The sequence below is a fragment of the Plectrocnemia conspersa genome, unplaced genomic scaffold, assembly GCF_051122295.1.
Source record: "Plectrocnemia conspersa isolate PC_06_02 unplaced genomic scaffold, ASM5112229v1 ptg000001l, whole genome shotgun sequence".
In the NCBI taxonomy this organism is placed as follows: domain Eukaryota; kingdom Metazoa; phylum Arthropoda; class Insecta; order Trichoptera; family Polycentropodidae; genus Plectrocnemia; species Plectrocnemia conspersa.
In genome coordinates, this window is record NW_028277165.1 from 22,478,327 (window position 1) to 22,503,561 (window position 25,235).

General features: G+C 29.4%; 1 protein-coding gene across 5 annotated transcripts in view; it reads right to left on the reverse strand.

Moving 5' to 3' along the window:
* Window positions 1-25,235, reverse strand: part of LOC148239260 (potassium voltage-gated channel protein Shaw-like) — a 260,022-nt gene that overhangs the window by 65,273 nt on the left and 169,514 nt on the right. For all 5 annotated transcript variants that reach the window (XR_015810275.1, XR_015810276.1, XR_015810278.1 and 2 more), the window contains exon 4: window positions 12,384-12,702. The gene's annotated coding sequence lies outside the window, so the exon portion shown is untranslated. The remainder of the gene's footprint in view (window positions 1-12,383; window positions 12,703-25,235) is intronic.

Consider the following 25,235-nt stretch of genomic DNA (forward strand, 5'->3'; position numbering starts at 1 on the left):
CCGTAAGATCACAAAATTCCCGTTATCCAATTTAAGAAGCGTATGCAACGATTGATCGCTGAATGATTTTGATTGCTAAGCAGGATTTGCAGCCCTGAATTCTTAAGCCTGGACTTCAATGAGGAGAGGGCAGACACTCGAAGAGACTAGCAGACAACATACTGTCATGGACGCTCAACCCCACCACACGAGCACCGCAACAGAGAGGGATCAACCTCCGCTATACTGTCGCTGCCACGCCACCTACAAGATATCATCACTCCACTACTGCTTGGAGAAAATATCTCGCCCGTCGTGGTCTGTCACAATATATAATATAATCTAATAAAATTCTCACTAGTCTCCATCCGCGTCTTACTGGCTACAAAGACACGCCCCCGAAGGGTCGAGAACCCGAAAGTAGTGAACCTCGACTTGATACGAGCAAACAAAGTTCAAAAGCCGAAAATTTATAAAATAAATAGGAAAAATATCTCTATATAATATAATAAAAAAAAAATTAAAAAAACAATTTTTATAATTTATTAGAATTATATTTTTTGAATTAATATAAATTAAATTGCTTTTAATTATAAAAATTAAATAATAAAAAAAAAATTCGAGTAACTATAATATTAAATAGGTAAATATAATTTAAAAACATATTTTATATTTTTTAAACTATTATAAAACTATTCATATTATTAGTATATAATTTAAATTATGAAGGAAATTCTGCCAAAATATAATTAATTTCATATAATATATAAAAAAAACAGCTTTATTTTATTATTTCTTATGATCATTATATTATTTATTGAATATATATTAATATAAAATGGCTTGCACTTTAGGCTAGACCAGTGGTCGGCAAACTTATTAGCCAAAGAGCCAAATATGTACATTACAACGATTAAAAAAAAATTGAGAGCCAGATCTATTTAATTATTTAGCAAACCTTTATTATAATTTTTCAAATCAACACAAAGACGTTCGAATTTAGAGCTCCATATTTCCTTGTTTTTTAAATCTGGTGCGAATGTCCGTGGATATTTGTGCCAGAGCCGCACTTAAGGGGCCAAAGAGCCGCATGCGGCTCCGGAGCCGCACTTTGCCGACCTCTGGGCTAGACTAATCTAAAAAATATTGGACTACAAATGGTTAAATACAATAAATTTACAGCTGCACTTAAAGCAGGTAGTACGAAAAGGGACAGATTTCTGATTAACACTCCAAAAATATTGTTTGATAATATTAGTTTTATTCAAATTATTTTGTTCACTTTTTTTATTACAAATATGACTATCATGACTTGGCAGGTGTCTCCAATGCGTCCTAATGGTCAGTATAAAAAAATATTAAACTTTTTATTATTTTATGAAAACGGTTATTCTACACACCTAAATTAGTTTTTAATTTAATATATTTAAAGGAATATTTTTAAGGCATCAGCGAAAAGTAAATATCTTTATTAATATCATGAATAAGGCAAGTAAACAATAATGGGTCCAATTTAGAATTATTATTGTGACGTTGTGTTCAGACAGCTTGTGTAGTTGAAAAGTATGATTTAAAAAACTAAAAATTCCGTGGGAAAACCTAAACTTAACAATTTATTTGAAACAAAAGTATAACAAAGTAATTCAAAAGCTTTTTCAAAATAAGTGTAGATGACATCTACTAAAATGCCTACTTTGCGATTTTTTTGTTACATAATTAGAAAATAAAAGAGATTTGTTGTTACTGATCTCCATTTTTTTCTTAATATTACAAATGAAGGTTTGCCCAATGCGTCATGATGGCCATTATACAAACTATAATAAATATTTATAAAATAGTTAAAAAGTGCATATCTAAAATAGATCCTTCCCACATATTTTTTCTTAGCATTTTATTCATTTTATTTTTTATTACAAATTTGTGTTTGGCAAGATCGTTGAGAAACTGTAAGGCTCGTGCAAGAGGTGAGTTCTCAAGCGCTCACAACCTGGCCGCAACAGCTAGAAAAAGGAACGCGATCGCGACTCACTGAATTGTGTATCATAGTTCTTAGCACAAAGGCACAAGGGAAGTATTTCGCTTCACTCGAATTCCAGACAATGGAGCCATATTCGAGAACGCTATCAATTAGCGTATCGTACAGAGCGCGAATCGCCAATTAATTATCATACTAATACGCGCTCCACATAACGAAGCAGAGCATCCTCGACGCTTTATCGGAAATTTTGGCAATTTAAATACGATATCTATATTCTTGCTGAACCGTCACTTCTACGGTATTGACCGAAGTATTTCTGCTTAAAAATCGTCATCTAAACTAGTGTGATATACAATCATACAGTTTTTCATCTCTGTATAAAAAGTAAGCGAGATCAATATAATAATCACGTTACTCTGAATTTTATTTAAATGCTTATGAAATCACTAAAGCATTAAAAGCATAGACGGTAACAAATTATAGTAAATAAGATATTGCTTCACTAGAATTTAATATAAAGTTATTTTGAAAATGTATTATAATCGCTCTTATTTTTTGAGTTTGCTCCGAGCTATGTTGTTCGGGGTAAGAAGCCTTAGCTTTTTGTGTGTAAATAATCTCATTTACTAGTAACCGACACGCGAAATTAGCTCTTCTGTTACGGATAGCTTTCGATCAGAATTGCAATTCGTTTAGCTCCGGAACGCCTTTGAGCTATGTATTATACGAAAGTCAACATTGCAACGGGCCAAGTTTGTAATTTATGAAGCAAAGCCGAAGCTTCATTTTTGTTATTTTGCAAATACTATTCGACGTCTTGCTGAAACATAATTTGCTCAATAAACTGCTTTTTGTGACGTTGATCGATTTTTAAAATTTTACAACCGTACAATGTTAATCAATTTATTGAAAATGTTATAATTAAACTATAATTTTGTTTTTAAAAATCATGCATATTATTTTTGACAATTTTGGTGAAAAACTCTTAAAAAATATTATAATTTGTATAAAATTATGCGTATAATATATTGATAATATTATTTTTAACGATTGGTGAATATGCCTTATTTTGTAATATACTTATGTTTCACAAAAATAAAAAAAACTGGTTTATATGTTAAATTATGCGCTAAAATAAAAAAAAAATATTAATTTTTTTTGTTATCTACATTTTCTGTTGGTCAACAACAAAGGAATTCCGCTTAAAGATAAGCACGTTTTTTGACGCTATCAAATATATATTTAAAGTAACAACGTTTATGAAAGAAACTAAAGGGTTTTTTATAACCGTATAAGTCAGTTATAGTATTATTTTTTTAGTGAGTTAGAAAATAATACGGTTTTTAAATACATATTTAATTATAAATAAAGATCTGTCTAAATATATTTAGTACTAAAAATAGCGATAATTTGAAGATAGACATATATATAGGTCTAATAATACTAGAACAGGTTAGAAAATTTTGCGCGCAGGTGTGAATTTATATAACATTATTCATAGAACAATTCGAAGAAATAAAAAAATCCTGTTTTCTAAATAGAATGCAAAAACACATAGGTACACAACTATTTTTTGTTATATATTTGATAATTTATTTGAATGTCTTAAGATTAATAATTAAATAGATATTATTTATTAATTTTAATTAAATTATCACTATCGTAAAGATGGTAAAAAAGAATACATAGTATTATAACAATACACAAATAATTATAATACAAGTAAGATAATACATAATAGAAAACAAAAAATATTAAAATAAACTGAACCAGCTATCTGGAGCTGGAAGGCGGTAGCCATAGGCGAGTCTGCTAGTGCAGACGTACTGGATCTACTTCACAAGAAGAGGACGTAATCGTAACTTTTAACCACTTAAACATCAGCGACTCACCGGTGAGTCACTTGATAAGATTTTTTTTAAATAAATTAATTTCTTAAGACAAGGCTCCGTATTATTTTTTAAAATTATTAAAGATTATTGTACTAGCTTCATTTATCAGTAAACGAAGTATTTTATATTTGTTTTTATAAAAATATACTGACGCGTGAAGAGAAATAACAGGTGACTTACTAAAAACTCGCTGGCTTTTAAACTTTCGGAACCCAAGACTTTGTCGACAGTACCCTTCAGTAGTTTGAAAAAATAGTTAGCGATACACAATTTTCTGCGAGAACTTAGCGAATCATATCCCAGAGCCCATAAAGGATACAAAAACAGTTAATAACTAAATATCCTCTTATAAAAAAATCTCAAGAGCTTTTTTGATTAAGAGGGAGTATTTGGTTTTTCAAAGATTCCAATTTATGGATCCCGATTCAAAAATGCTGCAAATTAAAGTATTACAGACGTGAAATGTGTTCTTCATAACAAAGCAAATCTTGAAAAAATAGTCGCAGACGTCGCTTACGTGTAGAGAGAAGCTCAAAATGCTCTTTAAAATGATATTTTGTGAAAGCTTTTCTAGCCAAAATCCTCTCATGAAGATCGAAAGAATAATCTGATGGCAAACAGGATCAAAAAAATGACACAGAATGGCACTTTCTAAAACCAAAGGGCAGACGGTTGACGGAAGCATAGCAATAGAAAAAATCTAAATCAACCTGTAGAGAGAAGAAGTCCGCAATAGATCAAATACATTTAAATAATTTTAAATCATCTGCATACAGAAGAAAACTTGATTTTGTAACTGTTGTATTTATGTCTTTAACAAATAATGTAAATAACACAATACCCAAGTTAGACCCCTGAGGAACGCACAAGAAGGGAAATACATCTAGGTTACAAATTGTCCACAATCGCTAAAATAACCGAGTTAAATCATCCGAGAAACTAAGGACGATTTTTTAAATTATAGACTGTATGACAAACATTGTCAAAGGCCTTTTCATAATCTGTATATACGACGACTACTTGAATTTCTTCATCGAGAGATTTTGTCACCGTTTTGGTAAATTAGGTAGAAGGGAAGCTTTTAATGGTGGTACAAAAAACACGAAGGTGATTAAAACGTACCAATGGATAATTATTTTAAACAATTTAGAGGGAGCTTAGAATACTGTGACGTCTAAAGTTCTTTATGCACAATTTGTCATAGCTTTTATGAATAGCTTTTAATAATTATTGTGTATTTTTTAAGATAAAGAAATAAAGTTTATTGAGAATCAGATTAAAAATATATTACATACATATATGTACATCTAACATATTGTACTTTGAACTTTTTGTTTTTATTCAAAACTTTAGCATTTTCGGCGTCAGTTTGATTTGTCCCTGGCCGACCTTTAACATTTTCAAGTTAAGGGTAGTTTTCGCTCCAATTCCTTCGTGAAAAACTTGTTTGTTTATTAGTAACGTTGAATTACTACTCACATACTACCAAGTATATGCCTATAAGTTTTGGTTTCGCAGCTCTTTGATTTAAAAGCTATAACTTTTTATGCTGATACTTGAACAGTTAAATATTAAGTTATTGATGATTCGATTACGTCGGGAATTATATTTTTTTTTTGAAACCAGATAATTAGTTTAATGATTCATGATTTTTATATATGATAAATGAGTATGCAAGTTAATTGCTTCGTTTGATGAAATAAAACATAATATAATACATACAAAAATAATCTGTCATGTTAACAATATTAACATACTGTTTGATGTTTAATATACTTGTTAATGTGGCGTTTTTCCGCGGCTTGTTCACTTTGTAAATTAAATTTTTAATTTTCGATATTTTAAATTTATATTCATCTCATAATATTTCCAGCCAAAACTCTCATGCCCTTCCTGTCGATCAAAAGATTATTCCTGAATACATTATCGAACCTTTTACCCGAAAATTTCTTATACATATATATCACACGCACTCTTCCTTTATATATTTTATCAACACACAGAGCCATTATTTCGCATCTACTACTTTCTTACAACATGCCAGTCAGATAAATATTATATATCTAATCGAAGAAGATAAGTCTCTTAGTACTACACAGTATATCAGGTGGCGGAGCTACGTGGCGTGGAAGAGCAAAGGGGTATAATTTAAAATGTATTTACAATCACATCTGGCTAATCACAGTGCATAGTGCAATAGTTTCATGGATATTAATTTTTAGTATGTTTATATTTTGTTCATGGGTATTTTTAGATCACCCTGCATATCTGACCGCAGATGATAATTCACAGCGTACTCCAGTGTATCGAACGTGTACGCACCAGAAACCTATTTACCATATATACCTTTGGGGAGCTGCGTGTAAGCACTTAATTCGTGCGATTTGTAGACCCACGGGAATAGAAGGCATACTCAGCAAAATGGCTTAAATAATAATATCGAGAAGGTCCCGAAGCCAAACAGAGCTGGCGTAGGAATATATTAAATCGTAGGCGAAATCCTAAATCCGAATTAATTAACATGCGAGTTTTTGTAAATTGAATAAACTGTGTATATTCGGTGGTAGTATTTTCGATAATGTGCCTACTAAGACTCAAGGGTTAAATGTTAAATATTTCAACTACGCTTCAACGTTTGTGGTTATCTAATCTGATTAAATATCTAATTAAGTTTTCATGCGTCTTTCTTGCGTTGCTAGTTCTTCTTAAAAGACAAGATATTTATATGTATTTTACATATAATTGTTATTTTTATACCCACCCTTGAATTAATTTGTGCACTAAAATAGCATATATATATATTTTTTTTTTACATTTATATGAATGATAAGCTGCAGATATTCAAAGTTATAATTATTTCCAATATGTTGTAACAGAACAGTGCGAAGGAGATTGAAGTAGGTGACAAAATCGCCATTAAAAATGTTAGCTTCAAGTATAAGTTTTAAACGAATGCTACAAATCAGGGGTGGGCAATTATTTCATAAGCCTGGCCGGATTGATTAACAGCCATAGTCGGAAAATAATAAGAGGTTTGTTGGCTGAATCAGTAACGTACTAATTTTTATTTATGAAGGGGACAAATTAAACAAAAAAAAAGAAAATTAAACATAGTAGTTTATAAGAAAAACTAAATTGAGCATTATCATATTATTTTTTTCAATTATGTTTAAAATTACCTAAAAATTATTATATAAAAAGTTCTAAATTCAGAAGAATTTTTTCACCAATTAGCGCTACAACTATTTTTTCAACTATTCATTAAATTTCAGAAAATGCATATTTAAGAAATAATAAAAGCACATTGCGAGAATTTCGGGAAAATGGATTTAAACTCTCATGATCATTCTCTGATAAAATACTTTACATAAATAATAAAGAAGCTTATTAATTAGGCTTTAACATATGTACATAAAAAAGCAAGCAAATAACACAACATATTTAGCTACTGTGATATGACAGGTTTTCATAATTCGTCATAGTGGTTTAATTTCATAATAAAAGAAAAAGTTAAAGAGAAAAAAATGGGTTAATCATATTTACACACTTCTAGAACTTAAGGTATTTATAAAAAATATAATTTACATTTTACATTAATAAGATGAATTACAGCGCTGTTATTTTTTTATTATTTCTTTAAAATTAGGATGCAATGCCTTTAACAAACGTTTTAATACTTAGTGGTCATCCAAAAATAAACTTTAACAACAATGTACAGTTTTTTTTAAATATTTTAATGTTTAAGAAGATCTTGTAATGATGAGGAAAAAATAAGAAACCAGGAGCGCAAAAAAATTATACTAACTAAAAAATTTTCACTTTCTCTGCAGCCTCATAGTGTAAAGCAGTGGTCATCAACCTTTTTATGCCTACCGCCCATTTTCCTTATTTTTTATTGTTAAAATTTCCTTACCGTCCACCAGTATATAGGTGAAAAAAATTCTAGAAAGAATTTAAGAGATTTGAAAAAACAAGTTTTTATAACCAACATTTTATTGCGATAAAAAAATCGTGAAGCAAAATTTTCAGAGATTTTGGGGTAAAAGCAAAAATCGCCCACTAGTCCAGTCAAATAAGGGTTTAACCTCGGAATGAAAGATAACAAGCTGAAATTTTGCACAGACCTTTGTTTTGGCGTTTTAAATATATGGTGAAAAGTCTCAAAAGATATCGTGTCTGCTAATCAAGATATTAAAGGTCAAAGGTCATAAAAATCGTTTTTTTGCAAATATCTCGCCTCTTTTGCGTCGCATGTCATTAAATGTTTAACAAAACTTATAGAAAATAAAATTTTCTACAAGTTTGTTATAATTTATTTCTTCGTATGGTTAATGGTTTTTGAGATATAGCGCGGGGAGTGGGAAGCGCGCATCCGTTTATAGGATAACGCTATGTAAACTACGGAGCCAGAGTTACCTGTACATTCTTCCACAGTTTCGTAGAAAACATCGCAAATTGTTATCTGCTGAATGAACCCATCTAAAGCATTATAACTTTCAATCTCCATATCTTCAAAAATCATCATCGATAATGCAAAAAGTAATACGTATGGCCTCTGATACTTCTTGCAAAAGCGTGACCATCCAACATTTTGTCGACAGAATTCGATGCATAAATTGTACTGAGAGCTTCCTTGATTCCGCTTCCATTCATTATATACCATATGCATCCAATAAAAGACATAAGCATATGAAAGCCTCCTAGTTTCACAACTACTCTGGACAAGTCTGAGCTAGCACCTGAAGCTGCTACGATTTCACGTGCTTTTATGTACAACGGCTGATCAAAAGTTATTAAGCATGTTCTTTGTTCATGTTTCTTGGCAGTGTTTATAGTACACTGTAATGTGGTGTAAATTGTGTGGTGTAAATTACTCACAGGATGATGAATAAAAGTAAGAAACAGAATCCGAGAAGTTACAAAGTTCTCATTGTTTTTTGTAAGTTGTTCAATAAATCCATTCCACCCTGGCAACGGTGAGATATTTTTCCACTTTCCGTACTTCCACAACAAATCAACTACATTAAATATTTGTTCGGTTAGTTCTTTTACATCATTAAAATTTTGAACTTGAATCTCTTGCTCAATCCGGGTACGACATGATTTTCATACACTAGAAGGGGTATATGTGATAGTGCTGCTAACTCCTTTGCACTTGGTTTTGTTGTAAATTTCTTTATGCGGTCATCAGATATAACTTCAGATTTTGAAGTTATTATTTTTATCATTCCCATTATATGAACAGTATTATAGCCATCAAGAGTATAAATATTTTTCTGCATTATCTGCTGCATACTGTACAAAGGCACTTGACTATGATGGTTGATTACGAGGCTGTGGGTGATAAACAGCTAAAATTTAACATTTTACAGTATCACTATATGAAGCGAAAAAACCTAAACTTGACAAAACATCCAAAAGTCTTTTTGGATGTTTGGCCTATCTGTATTTTTTCTATGAAGAAATACAGATAGGCCTATTAATAACTGCGAAGAAAAGGACCGTTTTCGTATGAAAGTCATTATAGCATGACTTATAGCTGTGTATTTCGTTTTAAAATGCCCCGTCTTTCCTTTTCTGTTCTTTACAATAACTTCTTGCAGAAAATGTTTATAAAATTTTCGGAATTTCTTCATTAATATTTTACTCGGGGGCGGATAAGACTTGGTCTCAACAACAGAAGATCGAATATCTTCTCTAATAATCGCCGCAGCAGCTTCCACTACGCGCAAGTGTTCTTCTTCCGAAGTGCCTTTTTTATTTTCATACCAAGCTATGGATAAAACTTAAGCTTGAGCATCGCGAAAAGAAAAAATAGGGAATGATCCAATCTTTGTTATAACTATAATATCAGTTAAATATTTTTCTCTTAATTTGGAAATGATCTTCTTATCATCTGGTACATACTCCGTAAGGACATCTCTCAACTCTTTCAATTTTTTCGCACAAATTTCTTGTCGAGCAATATTTCATTTTTAATTCCTAATAATACAATGAAGAAAGTAATAAAATTATGGTTCAAACGACTTGCCGAGACCACTTTTTTCACGATTGTTTACTTTTTCAAAGCTTATACCAAGTTAAGCAGGTAGAAATACTCGCTGGATTCTATAAACGGATGTACGCCTCCTACTCTTCGCGCTATATCTCAAAAACGGTTAATGATACAAAACAAATATTGGAACTAAACTTGTAGATAATTTTATGCTTTTGTGAAGCATCTAATGACGTGCAACGCATAATACGCGAGATATTTGCAAAAAAACAAATTTTGTGACCTTTGACCTTTGATATCTTGATTAGCAGACACGATATTTTATGAGACTTTTCACCCTGTCCTTAAAACATCAAAACGAAGGTCTGTGCAAAATTTCAGCTTGGTATCTTTCATTCCGAGGTTTAGCCTTTATTTCGCCTTATTTGACTGGACTACACCAGTCACCACGGCGGTTCGGTTCATGTTGACGACCCATAAAGCTACATTTTAGAAGAAATATACATGGTCAACATTATACTACTGACAAAAAACATAACTGTTTATATTGCTCGTAAGCTTATAGAAAATCTAAGAAATACAATACTTAAAATAAGAAATTAAAAATTTGACTCTTTAAGAACAGAGTATTTAATCTAGCTAGCTAGTCATTGGATGTAGATCTTAAATTTTAAGAAAAAAGGAAACGAATATATTTAGAACAATAACGACACAAGGCTTTTAATGAATATGGCAGTTAGAATGAAGCTGAGAAATATCGCAATACATACACAGACGCTGTTTACACAATCAATGAGCAACTAAACTGAAAATTAGAAAAACTTCAGTAGATTTACCAAGACTTTGGCTTTCTAAATGGTTCCAATATAATATTGCTAGATGAAACTGAGTTTAAAAGATATTGTTGTTGCAAAAAAAAAACGTTGCAGCTTTTGGATGAGAATTTTAAAAAAAGAACCACATGGAAGTCTTTCAATAAACTAAAAATTTTATTTGACAGAAAACTATACACATACAGAAAAACATATCATTTTTTCTTAACTATTCGAGTAACCACCGCTTCTAAAAAACTATTTTAATAACTCATGACAGACTAAACAATTTATGTTTATTTTAGATTGATTACCAAGTAACAGAATTATTAGACGTAGACAAAAAAAAGAAAACGATGCCTGCATGAAGGCAAAACAATTTTTTGCCACAGATGTCTGTCAAAATTAAACCAAAATTATAACTCAATTACTATTAAATAAACTAACAATAAGAGAAATTACTTTTGTAGAGAATATTGGTTTTGCGGTTCCTAGTAATAAAGATAACGTATTTAATTTTACCCATTTTTATAGAACCTTTACATTACCATTTGCTATTTTATTACAGAGATTTTGTGGCATATTTCTATAGAATTAAATTGGCATATTCTTATCTAATCAGTTAATTTTTTTTTTGATAATTTATCTATATCGTAATTGTAGATCTGTTTAAGCTAATTTAGTATATACTTTAGTATATACTATAATAAATAAGGTAATTTTTACAGCTGTTTTTTATAAAATTATATAAAAGTAACAATTAAAAAAGTAAAAACGGCGATGAGCAAATGCAAACTATGTAATTTAATATGAACTTCAGTTAACGCGCGTTTTAAATACATTTCCTTTGTGCGAAAATTAATTAAATCGCACATTAGATCATCATCCTAATTATATCGTTACACAAAACTTTTCAAGGTTTAACAGAAATATACATTTTCTAGCATTACATAACGCATTAAGCGCGCGAGTGCGAGTAATTAAAATTAACGCGTTAAAATTATTTAACTGAACGTTATAAATTCACAACGACGAGATGCAAAAAGAGTGGGAAGGGGTGTCGTAAAAAAGTTTGGAAAACAATAGGTTTATATAATTAAAATTAATTTGTAATAAAAATTGTATACATAATTATTTGGATTTAGTTTCAAAACAATTTAAATTAAAGGAAAAGTTATACTTTTATAAAGCATTTTATTGTATGTGTAACATTGCAGTATATAAGAGTAAAAATTATTGGTAAAGCATTTTCCATATTGCGAGCAAGATGAAGATAAAAATCCTCTAAGGGTTATTAAAATTCACAATCAGACAAATTTTATAACGTTACTCATTTTTGCGATTTGCCGATATTCGCACGGAGCGGTTTTTTTTATCTGACTATTGATATAGTTTTAAGATTACCAAAACAAAGTAGTTGAGAAAATCAAAATAATGACGCAATTCGACTTATATTAAAAAGTTGCATATTTTTAAACATCTAGCACGGACGCACCATTTTTATGCAGCTTTTAAATTTAATTTTAGTATATATGAAATGATCAAGATCAAATATCATTACAGGGTCATCGCAGGCTGTTGAACCTTACAATTCTTACTCGATTAGACTTAAAGTGCTTCTGAGGTAGAAGTGGAAAAAGTTTTATTCAGGCTGTATATAGTTACAATACTGAGATATGTAGGTTATAGGGGCAGGGGTTGGGGTAAAAAGTTTCGTAAACACTCACTGGCAGACTAATTGTCGTCGGCGTCTCCGGAAAGTGCGCTGCTGGAGTTTCCAGGAGCCGGGGAGGCTGCGGTTCACGACAGAGAGGGCAGATCCTTGGCTGTGCGATATTAACTTTGTTAGAGGCGTCGAGGGCTTGGTGCCACCGTTATCTCCCTTCTAACAATCGTCTGCTCATCTGGGTGCTTTTCGGCTGACATCCCCGGCTCACGCTCAGGTGTGGCGGTTCCGGCCGTCGCGAAGTCCAAGAGCGCCAGGTAACACTTCACACACCCTATGGTTCGGTCCATCTTGAATTTCAAACATCTATGATCTGGTATCTGAAATAATAAATAAGAAAATAAATAATTCATCATCATCATAGGCATATAAAATTGTTAATAATAATATGAAAAGTGCGTTAACTTTTTGCCACACTTGATTTGGATAGTTTTTTATTTATCAATATTAAATGTACATTTTTAATTATCTATATCGTTTTTAAGATTATGATACTTTAACCTTTGTTAAGAATTATAATTATGCTATGAATGAGCACTTTCTATTCGTTTTCCTTTTCTCAGAAATTCGCATATTTTGCATAAGATTTAACGCCAAAGTCGAGTTTCGACTTTTTAATTTTTGATCATTTTTCAAAACGGCGCCCGACAAATTAATCAACTTTATAGGCCTGACCGAATTTTCAATTTCCCCAAGCGGCGTCTGGGGGATGGTTATATTTCATAATGTTTCATGCGCGATATCTCAGGTGTTCAAAATGCTCACAATTCAACTTTCGAGGAAAATGATTCGTAAACGAAAAAAGAAAACCTTAGTAATACCCTTTTTGTTGCGATTCAAATTTATATCCAAGTAGAAAAAAATATATGTATATGCATATGTATGTATATAGCATTATACATTTAAACGTGTCTTCTTTTCCTTCATAAAAATGAATTATTATCCAGGTAAAAGTATTATTAAATTTTCAAGAAAAAAATGATTATATTTCAGTAGCCTATTTAAAGCAATATAGATACTTACGTAACCATTTTAATAGATGAAACTTTTATTACGATTTTTTTATAGCCTTTTTTATAGTATTAATTGATAAATTAACGAAAAATAACCGAATTAAACCATAGAAGAAAAAATATGTATATGATATAAATATAGTAATGTATTTAAAATTGAACTATCACGATGCTTAAAATTTCATATTGATATAAGATACAATGTGTAATTATTCGTAGCATACTATTACGATATTAACAACAATACGTTGTCACAGTAATTTGATATAGTTTAATTAAAATTAATTGTCGATTAATAAAAATAGGATGTTTTTACATATAATACTAACCAGATTTTTGATATTTATGTGTATTTAACGCTTTAATGTGGTGCCTGCAATTTTTATATGTAGATTTTTAATGATAATAATTATAAACAAATTGAGAAAATCGTTGTTTCTAAGGAAACAAGATATATATACAAACATAGTTACATAAAACAATTGTATTATATACATATATTGAATTCGAATACTAGAGTTTGCCGCTATAATTTTATATCAAAATTATGCAAAACTTTGTGCTTCATTGTTCATACATTATGCGAACATTGGCGGAAAATGTCGTGGAAAATATTAAATTTTCATCTCGCCTACCATAAATATGTAAAGTCATTCTACCATTAAAATTGCTTTATTATAATACATATATACTTGTAATAAAATATGGTGTGATTTAAATATGATAAAATTTAAAGAAATTAAATTTATAATCTAAATTAGTACGATAGCGCAATAGTTTAGTTTATGTTTATTATTAGTCAGTGTTTCTCAAAGTTTTTACACATGTGTATCACTGAAAAAACAGGAAGCATTTTAAGGACTAGTAACGCAAAAATAAAATATATTAATATTAAATCTTATGATATGAAAAAATAAAAAAAAATTAAATAGCATTTATATTGATGATTTGAGTAATCATTTTTTTTAAATATAAATTCTATAGATTTAAGAAAGCAATGGGTTATAAAAATCAATGCAATCTGCTGCTGTATCTTGCTACCATATATCTGGCTTCAGCGTTGTTTCGGAGAGACGAAGCTCTATTCACATCTATTCGGTTTCTCTTTTTAATTTTATGACTGAAATGGCCGAAAGAGTCTTCTCACATGAATATGTAGTCAAAAATAGAGACAATAATTTAATCTCTTTTTAACTAGGAACACCATTGTAATGCCAGAAAACTTTATATTATTTCTTTGATTAAGGGATCACATGTTACCTTTACGAGGATTATTATTTTCGGGAATATATTAAAAAAAAAAGTTTTGAGCAACTATGTTTAAAATTAATTTTTGGTTTATGTCAATTCAAAATTATCTCAAAAGTTGAAAAATTTTTGTGTGTTTTTCTTGTACGCTACTATCACAAAAGAGCAATATTTTTTAAGGTGCTCATTTTATTTATCAATTTAAAAATATTTGTGGAAAATACCAAGAGGAATATATTAAGTTTTTTAAGAAAACTAAATAAGTCTGCTATTCATTCAAGTTCAACCATTTATTAATTATTCAAAAATCTTTCAGAATTTTTTTTTTCAAATTTAATAAATCGGTAATCGTGTAGAAGAAATTGTTCTCGCAGAGCTCTTGGCGCAATTGAGAATTTCGTTTACGATCTTAACGTATTCCTTTAACACTCTGTTTCGTTCAAGAAACAGATAGGTGCGCTCTATAGATAATGCAGTGAATAGACAATATTTTTGGATTAGCAACATTTTAAATGCAATAGACAATGCGTCTAACCTGCGTAAAAACCACTTTTGTAATATACCTTTGGAATGTTTAATTTCTGCATTTTTTGTGATTCGCCAGAGACGACTCGAAGTGACAATATAAAATATTTGACACTTTATCACACCGGCAGACAATCTTGCGATTCGAGATAAGAGGGTCAGAGTCGACCAAGCGCATCAAGAACAGACGACCACGAATCAAGACACTCACTTTTCCACCAGCGGTTAGTCTACAGAAATATTCATAAATCGGCAATATTTCGTTTTGGTAAATTGTACAAATTAACTTAATAAACTGTTACCAGATCTATTTTGACTGCATAGTCACACCCCTTTGACCTCAAAACTCGAAAGTTTATTTCCAGGGGCTAAAGCAAAATCAAACTGTAAGTACTTTATAATATAATGCCTAGCTATATATATTTTTATTTCTATAGGTTTCTGACACACATTCTGAAGTATCGACACATTTTGTTTTGCTTGTTTTTGATTGTTTTTGTCAACTTTTCATCTATAAATAATTAACTTAGTAATCTAGACTAAGAAAAAAAATATTTTTGATTTAAAAAATAACTTAGGTTAGATATTTAATCTTATAAAAATGTATTGAACGCAAAAATAATGTAAACTTCTTAACAAAAATTAACTCTGGCAAATTAAAAAAAAAATAGTATTTCTGGGATGCTGAAATTATTGCTTAAATCGATCATCACAGCTTAGGTTTTCCTGAATTTTGCTAATATCATTGATAAATATCGTGATGCTTAATTAAAATCGATTATATATAAAAATCTCTCGTAATAAGTTACTTCAACTCATAGAAAATATCAAATATGAATAATAAAAATAAGATTTGATGATAGTTTGAATAACAATAATCATTTTACATTTCGAAAAATATGTAATTACATGAACTGAAATATTTATTCAATAGAAAACTATGCGATGTGGGTTCCACAAACAATTCATAAATGTAATAATATATTAAAACCAAACTTTTAACACGTACCTCGTAGATAGAATACACGATTGTCAGGTATTTTAACTTTTGACGCCGCTCTTACGTCAAACTGAATACCTTATAATTAAAAGCAATCCAAGATTCAACCATGCTGTGCTTATCGCGAAGTACTTTTGTCTTTGACTGATGAATTTTAATAATCTGATTAATATCATACGGTTTCTTCGTCTAAAACATTTCCTTTGGGGTTTGAGTTGCTCGAGTGCTCATTAGCAGTTGTTAGCGGTTCAGATAAGAAAACACATACATAAATTTAAACATATTAAAAATAAGCTTTTTATATTGATTTTAGTTATAAAGTGAATGCATAAGTTTTACTTGATCAATTATAGCTAGCAAATAATTAATAACGTGCATTTAAAACTATTCTATTGCTTTTTTAATATTTATTATGTTTTCATTACGACTAGAAAAAAGGGTTTCCCATAAATAACATGTAAGGATTCTCCGGTGAATGAATATTTTTTTTTACGAAACAGTCATGGGAAACAATATATCATCGGAAGACAAAAAACACCGTAGAGTCACAACATTCCCGTTGCACAATTCGACCTCGGAGATGTCCATTAAGCAAATGTTACTCTCGTAAGGCGTATATATATTTCGTTGTTCTAAGAAGCGAGTGCAATGATGGGCTGGATGACCGCTGCATGATTGTGATATATGAAGACTAGCAGATTAGGCCCACCCGCGGATAACATTTGGCCATAAACGCCTACATCCCGAGAGAGACTTCACCATACGAGCACCGTAGCAGAGAGGGGTCATTTTTTGCTGTACTGTCGCTGCCACACCAATCAGAATTCTAAAGATATTCCACTTACATCATCCCTCCGCCAGCTTCTCCACCACTGCTCAGCTACGAGAAGCTAATCTAGTTCATAGCATTTAATTTTATCTTACTTCTATTATAATTTTTAAGTAAATTATATTATTACTATGTATTTTTTTGAGCTTCGTGACGCATTGGGGTCACGATAATATTAATAAATTATATTCATTTTAATTAATACATTATAAACTTTTAAAATTCATTTAAATATTCTTATAAAATATCTGTATTGGTGTCTCTCACACTATTAAAAATTACTTATTGTTAAATGACACTTTTTATTTTAGTTTTGCATAATTTCTTAAAAAATAGTAGAAATAGAGTAAGCAATGCAGTAGAAAGGTGAACTTTTTTAAAAATATATGTTATTTTATTAATAATAATGTGATATGCATAGTAAAATCACATTGCAACCAATAAGTGCTGTAGCTGAACAGTTAATTAATATTATTAGATGCGAAATCTGAGCTTTAAGTTTGCCAATTGAAATGGCAATGATGTCCGTTAGCCGTATCGATTTGGATTAGCAAACGTTTGGATTAAACTTGTCCGAATTAGTAGTGGTTTAACTATGTTGAATTTAACGTTACCACTAATTAATTGGCGAAGATCAGTTATATCAACTAAAACTCATATCCGTTATTCAAAATAATGTCAGAATATTCTGTTACAATATTGTAGTGATATTCATTAAGAACATACTGCTGAAACTTGAAATTGGTACACGTTGCAGCTGTATGTTACTATGATATTAATATTTAAAGCAATAAACACAATTGTAATAAAATACATAAAGAGAAAATATCAAATTCCAACCAAATAAACAATTTAAAAAATACAGCTATTAAATTAACATAAAAACCTTTATCAATTAATGACTAAAAGCGATTAAATAAAAACAAATATTTTTAATTGCCTTGTGAAATATGTATAGTGTTTTTTAATATATTTATTTTTCGCGTCATTTGGAAAATGTTGCCTAATAAGTTTATGTAATTAAAAGGCGCTTTGCTTTGTGACATCGTTTAAATTTAATATATTCTAACCATTTCGCATATGTAAAAAATATTCATAAAAAACACATACAAAATTCGATACTAGAGAGAGAAGTATGTAGGTACGTCGTGATAAAATAGTTAATAAGTTAGCGGGAGCTGATTCTGTTGAATTAGTCAGACTAGCGTATATTCTGAGCTCACACCTCCTGGGGCAGGATACCAAGAATAATCTCATACAAAATGAAGCGTAAATACCGCCCTTTTGTCTCAAGTTCTTGATGGAACATGCATATTTGATGGACGACGCCAGAGACCGTGTCGAGCCAATTTATACAATCCTTCCATCGTAAGATACAAAATTCCTCCTCCTGTCTAGTTCATGATGGTATACAACTACTCGCTTTACATTTTGAAGATTGTGATAATATTTTCGTTGATTGATAGAGCTTAATTAGTGTAAATGTAGAAGTTATTAAACCTAATTAATTATATATTTTTGTCGGATTTTTATTGTCAGCATTTTAATTGCGTGTATACCGGTGCGCAACAAAAACGCGCAGGACAAACCAGTGTCGTCAAAAGCGCGCGGTAAGAATAACGCACTAACAGTTCAGTAATAATTAAATAATAAAATATCACCGTACCATTTGTCGCTTATAAACGATAAACAAAGTTATAATGAAATTGAAAAAATAATATTTGCTATATTGTATTATAAAAAAGATAAGGTGTTATATAAAAAATATTAATATTAAAAATAATCATTAAAATTTGAAGGGAAAAAGAGTACACAAAAATCTTTTTCACAGTATTAGTTAAGTTATAAAATAATTTTAAATGAAAAATACAAAAATTATGTTTATAATAATGAGTTGTAAAATTTTTTAATTCATAAATTCTAAATTGTAGTTTCTGAGTTTTAAATTTTTTTTGTGACTTTCCTGCATAGCCATGACAAGTCTATGTGCCTTGCACCTGCTGCACTGCCTTAGTATGTATATTAAATATATAAATTAAGTACACGCGTTCTTGATTTTTTTTGTATATTCATAGTAGAGTTTGGTTAGATTATGATACATTTTACCGTAGCCTAACTCAATCGAATTTATACATATATTTACACACTTGTTCTTAAAAATAATATATATGTACTTAATTTTTTTAATAGAAATATACTTAAATTGATAAATTAAAAAAAAATAATCATTTATTAAACAATATTTTTATTGAAGCTAAATTAGATTAGAATATATTGTAGCATAATACAACTTTACTTAAATTTTTAAATATAAAAATTCTCAATTATTTTATAATTTGCGTTAAATTAGAGTACAATACACCGTAGCGTAACACACCCTAACTCAACTTTTTGTGTATATAAATTCCAAATTACTTTAAATTTAAGTTTTTGGTACAATAATATGCTTTAATTTATATTTATAACATTTGCTACACATGTACCTAAAGTTGTAAATTTAGGCTAAAAATATTTATTTAACTAAACATAACTCAAGTAAATCTCAAAAGTATCTACATATTAATTAGTGAAAAAAAACTAATGAAGCAGCATTAGGTTAGATTATATTTAAGCCTAACACAGCCTTACTAAATATATTATATTTGTATGGCTAGGGGTAGTAAGTTTTTAATTATATTTATTTTAGCACACAATTTCTTCAAAATAATATGTTTTAATTTATAAGTATTTAGTTCAGTAAACATGTACCTTAATTTATAAATTTATATATAAAATTTTAACCTTACCTAACTTCACTAATGAAAACAAAAAAAAATCGACATATTGATTATAAAAAATATTTCGAGCTAGGCTAAGTTAAGGTAGATTATATTGTAACCTAATTTAGCCTACTTGAAATTATTTATATAAATATTATTTTATAATTAGAGTAAGGCTAGGTTAGGGTACATATACCGTAGCCTAGCTCAGCCTAACCTAGTTTTCTGTATTTTCACTTTTGTTCTTAAACATATTATGTTATTTTTTTTATTTATAAAATAGATACACGTGCACATACATTTATTAATTTGAGTATAAAATGGCAATTAAACCTAACCTAACTACTGTAAATCCAAAATTTATATAATGATTTTTTATAAATTTGAAGATAAATGGTGTTTTACCAACTAAATCATTTTATATTTTTTTTAAAATTAAAAATGTGATGTTTGATAAAAAATGTACTTTAGTTTTTTAATCTTAAAATATTAGCTGTATTTATTTTCATTAATACGCAATAAATACAATCTACAGAAGCAAATATATTATCTAATTAAAGTTTTTTTAATTACGTATCAATTTTTAAAAATAATATTATTAAAATTATTATACTCAATAGTATAAAAAAAAATGAAATTTTAAAATATTTTTATTTATATAAAGAATATGGTCTTTAATAGCTAGGTTAGATTTAAATTTCTTAACAAGTTTAATAGTTAGCTTAGACTCAAACTTATAAATTTTAGAAAATGTTAACTTAATTTTATAAAATCATATACATGTTTTAACTTATCATGTTGATGAAAAAATGTGTTTTAATACAAGTTAACCTCATCAGACCCAGTGCACATTGCAATGCATATACAATAATTTATTGCTTGTTTTTAAAGCCATTTTTAATTTATTTTCACTTGACATTACAGTGTACACCATATTATTTCATAATACAAAAAATATTTTTTATGACCTTTCAATGTAATAAATAAAAAAAATTAACAAATTTTCTACAAAAAAAATGCCATTTTATTATACTTTAAAAGGACATAATTTTTTATTTTCAGGTTAAGCTAAATTTGGCTACATTATAATGTACCCTAACCTAACTTAACTCAAAATATTTTTAATAATAAATATGTAGATTTATTAAATTATATACACATGTACCTTATTAAATAAATATATAACAGTTACATAACTTGGCATACAGGTGCAAGACAAAAGGTTGAATAAAAATGAAAATAAAAAAAACGAAAAAAATTAAAAAATACACAGAAACAAATAAATTGCAATTTTTTATTAAAAGTTAATCTAATAGCAAGATATATTTAAATATAAAAGTTTTTAAAGTATGTATAACACCATTTTTATAATAAAAATTATAGCAGTTAATACATTTTAGCTAGTAGACGACATTTGGTTTTCGCTGTGAAAGTAGTCGAGCCTGCTCTAAATTTTATTAGCGCAATAGGACAGTAAATATAGTGCAGATAACAATAACAAAGACAAATATCCAAATGGAATTGTAGGCAAAGACCAACCCCTGTTTTTGAATAATTGAGTTCTCGACGGCGAGGTGACCGTGAGGCCCCGAATCTCGCGGTGACGATTAATAATAAATGCGCGGGATACGGAGATAGTATGTGCCTCGGCAGTATGGAGGCCACTTCTCTCACTCTCTCTCTGTTTCGCCACAATGGCTACGATGAATATCTCCATCTTGGACGGCCATTGTATCGCATCGCATAATGGCGGATGGTTTTCTTTGCGCCATTGTGCCGACGCCGGCGGCAGCGACTGCCTTAATCTCTGGCGGCTTTTAAGGTTTCTAGAGAGAATTTAAAATTCCTTTGATATCGAACGCGATATGTCTGAAATTTTATAATTGAATCATGTGAGTTTAGCAACAGCGAAGGGAATAGAGAATCCTCTAGCTGAAGCAGTCAAGATGTGAACGTTTTAAAATAGAGATATAAACTGACATATATAATTGTAAAATTATTACAAAGTGATCAGTTAAAGATTTTTTTAGGGTTTGATTATTTTAGTTCATAAAAATAAATATACAATTATCTATAAAATAAAATTCATTAGAAAAAATCGTGTATAAATATTGCTGGAATACATAATATTAAAAATAATAACTAAAGAATGAGAACTTTATTTGGGTGAAATTTTACATAAATATTTTAAAGATTTTAAAATCAGTGATTAGGGTTTTTTAGATGGGTAAAAAGTTGGTATAAAAATAAACACTACTAAAGAGACAAATAGACAAACCTTTGAGAGAGAATTTCAGGAAGTTCAAAATATAGATACAAAATAAGAAAACTCTCTTGTACTTTTAACAAATAATTCTATCTAAAAAATATCATTAAAGTAATAAAATAAAAAAACTTAACAGGTATAGCGTGTCGATAATTTACAATATAGCGTAAAGTATTACAATGAAAGTTGTTGGATCATAAATACAATTGTTAATATATATTATATGACCGTTAATAATTCAAAACCAAAACCGAAATTATTTTGATTGCCTCCGTTTTTGCCACAACACCATAAAGCACGTCTTTATCGTGGCAATTTAACATATTGCCGTAGGGTGAAAGTGTCATTTTCGCACCATAATTAATTTATGGTGCAATTAAAATTCGAGACTCTATCGGGAATTTCACATACCCCATTAAAAACTCGCAATAACGTATATAACACAATCTTGTGTTCTGTGTATTTACAATGTATGGAAAACTAACTAACTTTCCATTGATAAATCGTAATCTTAAAACATTTATATTAAATATTTTTTTAATATTGCTTTAGAAAGCAACAAAAATTAAAACCCAGGGATATGTAAATAATGTTGATATATAATAATATAAATATTTGAGGCGTTGGTTTTAGACAAGCTAAGTTTAGCGGAATTCAGTTGGTATTTATTAATAAACCGACAATTTTCCGTACATAATTAATTAATTGTTTTGCTTTAATAAATAAATTTAACCATAATAAATACGTTTTAAATTCATAAATAATAAGTTTTTATCATACAGACAGACGGAAGGAAGAAAGTTGACAAAATGCGGATTTTATATGTTGCTCATATTGTATAACATGTTCATTCTTGACAGTTTAAAATTATTTGTTTGGCTTTTTGTGTTACGTGCTAAGCTAATAAATTATTTAGGGTTAAATTATAAATCTGATTAAATAGTAAATCATGATATTGGCCCTCAATTTCAGCCTTTGGCCCATTTTATCGTTTTTGAGATTATTAGAAAAATCTTTTTATATGGTATATGTAATTATAATATACGGTCTGATTTAACAATGCTTAGACACATTGAGAAGATTGGAGACAAGGTATCAAATAATAATGATAATAAAGTATTTTCTAACCTAGAGATGAATATTAATAATCTATATTTTCTTAGCATAATACTCTGCAAATGTATACATCTTACAAAAACTAATAACATCTAAATTTAAAACCTTGTGGCTTATAAAGATATTTTTTTAGCAGACTTCCTGATTCTATTTATATATTTCGTAACACTGAAGAATGGCCGATGAAATATTAGAGGTAAGAATAAATAGGATTGTGCACTGAATAGAAATTTTACGAAGACAAATGGAGACGGAGGCGATTGTGTTAAGATATGATTTATTTCGTCAGTGCTATTTTTACTTTCTTTGTTTTCTTTTCTTAGTGGACCGACCGAATGCTTGAAATATCTAACTTATAAAAAATATATATTAAATTTAAACTATTTTTTATTATTTATTAATAATTTTATGATAATTGTAATTATTTTATTAATATTTAAATTCAAGCAAAATGTAATAAACTGGCACATATTATACTGTAAAAAATAATATCATGTCGTATTTCACGAGAATTACTCCCAAGATAAAATCTGAAAAACCTCATCGCATAACCTAAACACCTCGCGGTGCAATTCATTTTTATTTATTTACGCTACAATATCGCATATACACGAATTACTCTATTAGTTTGAATATTTTACGAACTTTTTACAGCCGGGTATTAGTCTTAAAACTTTTTTACGACCCGAGCGCGTACACGTTCAGAATATGTGTTGGTAATATTTCTTAATAAATATAATAAATCACGATAAAAATATACATAAAATACACAATATATTATTATGTGTTCACAGTCGTCGACTTTGGAAAATATAATATAAGAATATAGTCAATACTTTCGCAAACACTCGAAAACGAATTTGTACATACTTTTCCATTAGCGAATAGGTTTCATAGTTCTTTGAAATAGAAAAACTAGTAAGCTTCACACTCGAACATACTGATAACAAAACGCGATTGTTTCCTTTAATGTTTTTTTTAATATTGTATTTATTTTTATTGTAAAGCAGACATGTCAATCGCACACATATTGCATCGTGGGACACATTTTAATTTTGTATTGTCTTCGAAACACAGAAAAAACATGGCAGCCAAAAAAAAAAGGAATAAGTTTTGCTAAGCAAATATCATAGATTATAAAACATATCTCGCCCGTTTCACTGTTACCAATCATGTATTTAAAAAAAAATAAGATCACCTGATTCTGGAATTCAAATGAACGTCGTATAAACGATTTTTAAGAAGGCAGACTCTCCGTGGATATGGTTTCTATCAACCATCTGCCCTTTAGTGTTAGAAACTGCCATACAGTGTAATTTTTTTAATTCTGTTCTGTATCAGATTATTCCTACGATCTTGATGGGAATATTTTGGCTATATAAACTATCACTAGAGATCTCGGAATCACAAGTTTTCTCCACAAGTAAACGTCAGGGACGTCATTACTTGGGCAAAAATTGGTCAGTCAGTGATTGTTTTTATATTATTTCTATTTCGTTAAGATTCAAAGTATTTCATTAATTATATAACATGCATTTTTCTGCATCCACGTCAAAAGTAATAAAACAGTGCCGTCGCCATCGCAGTGAAAACGCTCAGTTATCTAGCATTCATATTAAGACTTTTTATAGCAATATTATGATTTACTGAGAATCGAATGAAGCATATTTATACCGAATTTCGACGAAGAAGAGAACACAAAAATCAATTATCCCTTCTCAGAAGTCAAAAATCCACGCCAAAAGAAGTCAAATTGTGCCGTCGCCGCCGCTGTGGAAGCGATCAGTTATTCAGCATTCATATTAAGACTTTTTGTAACAATAATATGATTTACAATAAGTGATAATCACCAAATGAAGCATATCTAAACCTAATTATGATCAATAGAAGAGCGCAAAAAACAATTATCTCTTCTCAGAAGTCAAAAATCCACGTCAAAGTCAGTCAAATCGTGCCGTCGTCGAAACAGTGGAAACGCTCATAAATGTAGCGTGTATATTAATACTTTTTATAACAATGTTGCGACTTGTAATTAGTGAGAATTAAATGAAGAACATCTAAGCCAAATTTTGCCTAAGAGGAAAGCGCAAAAATGAT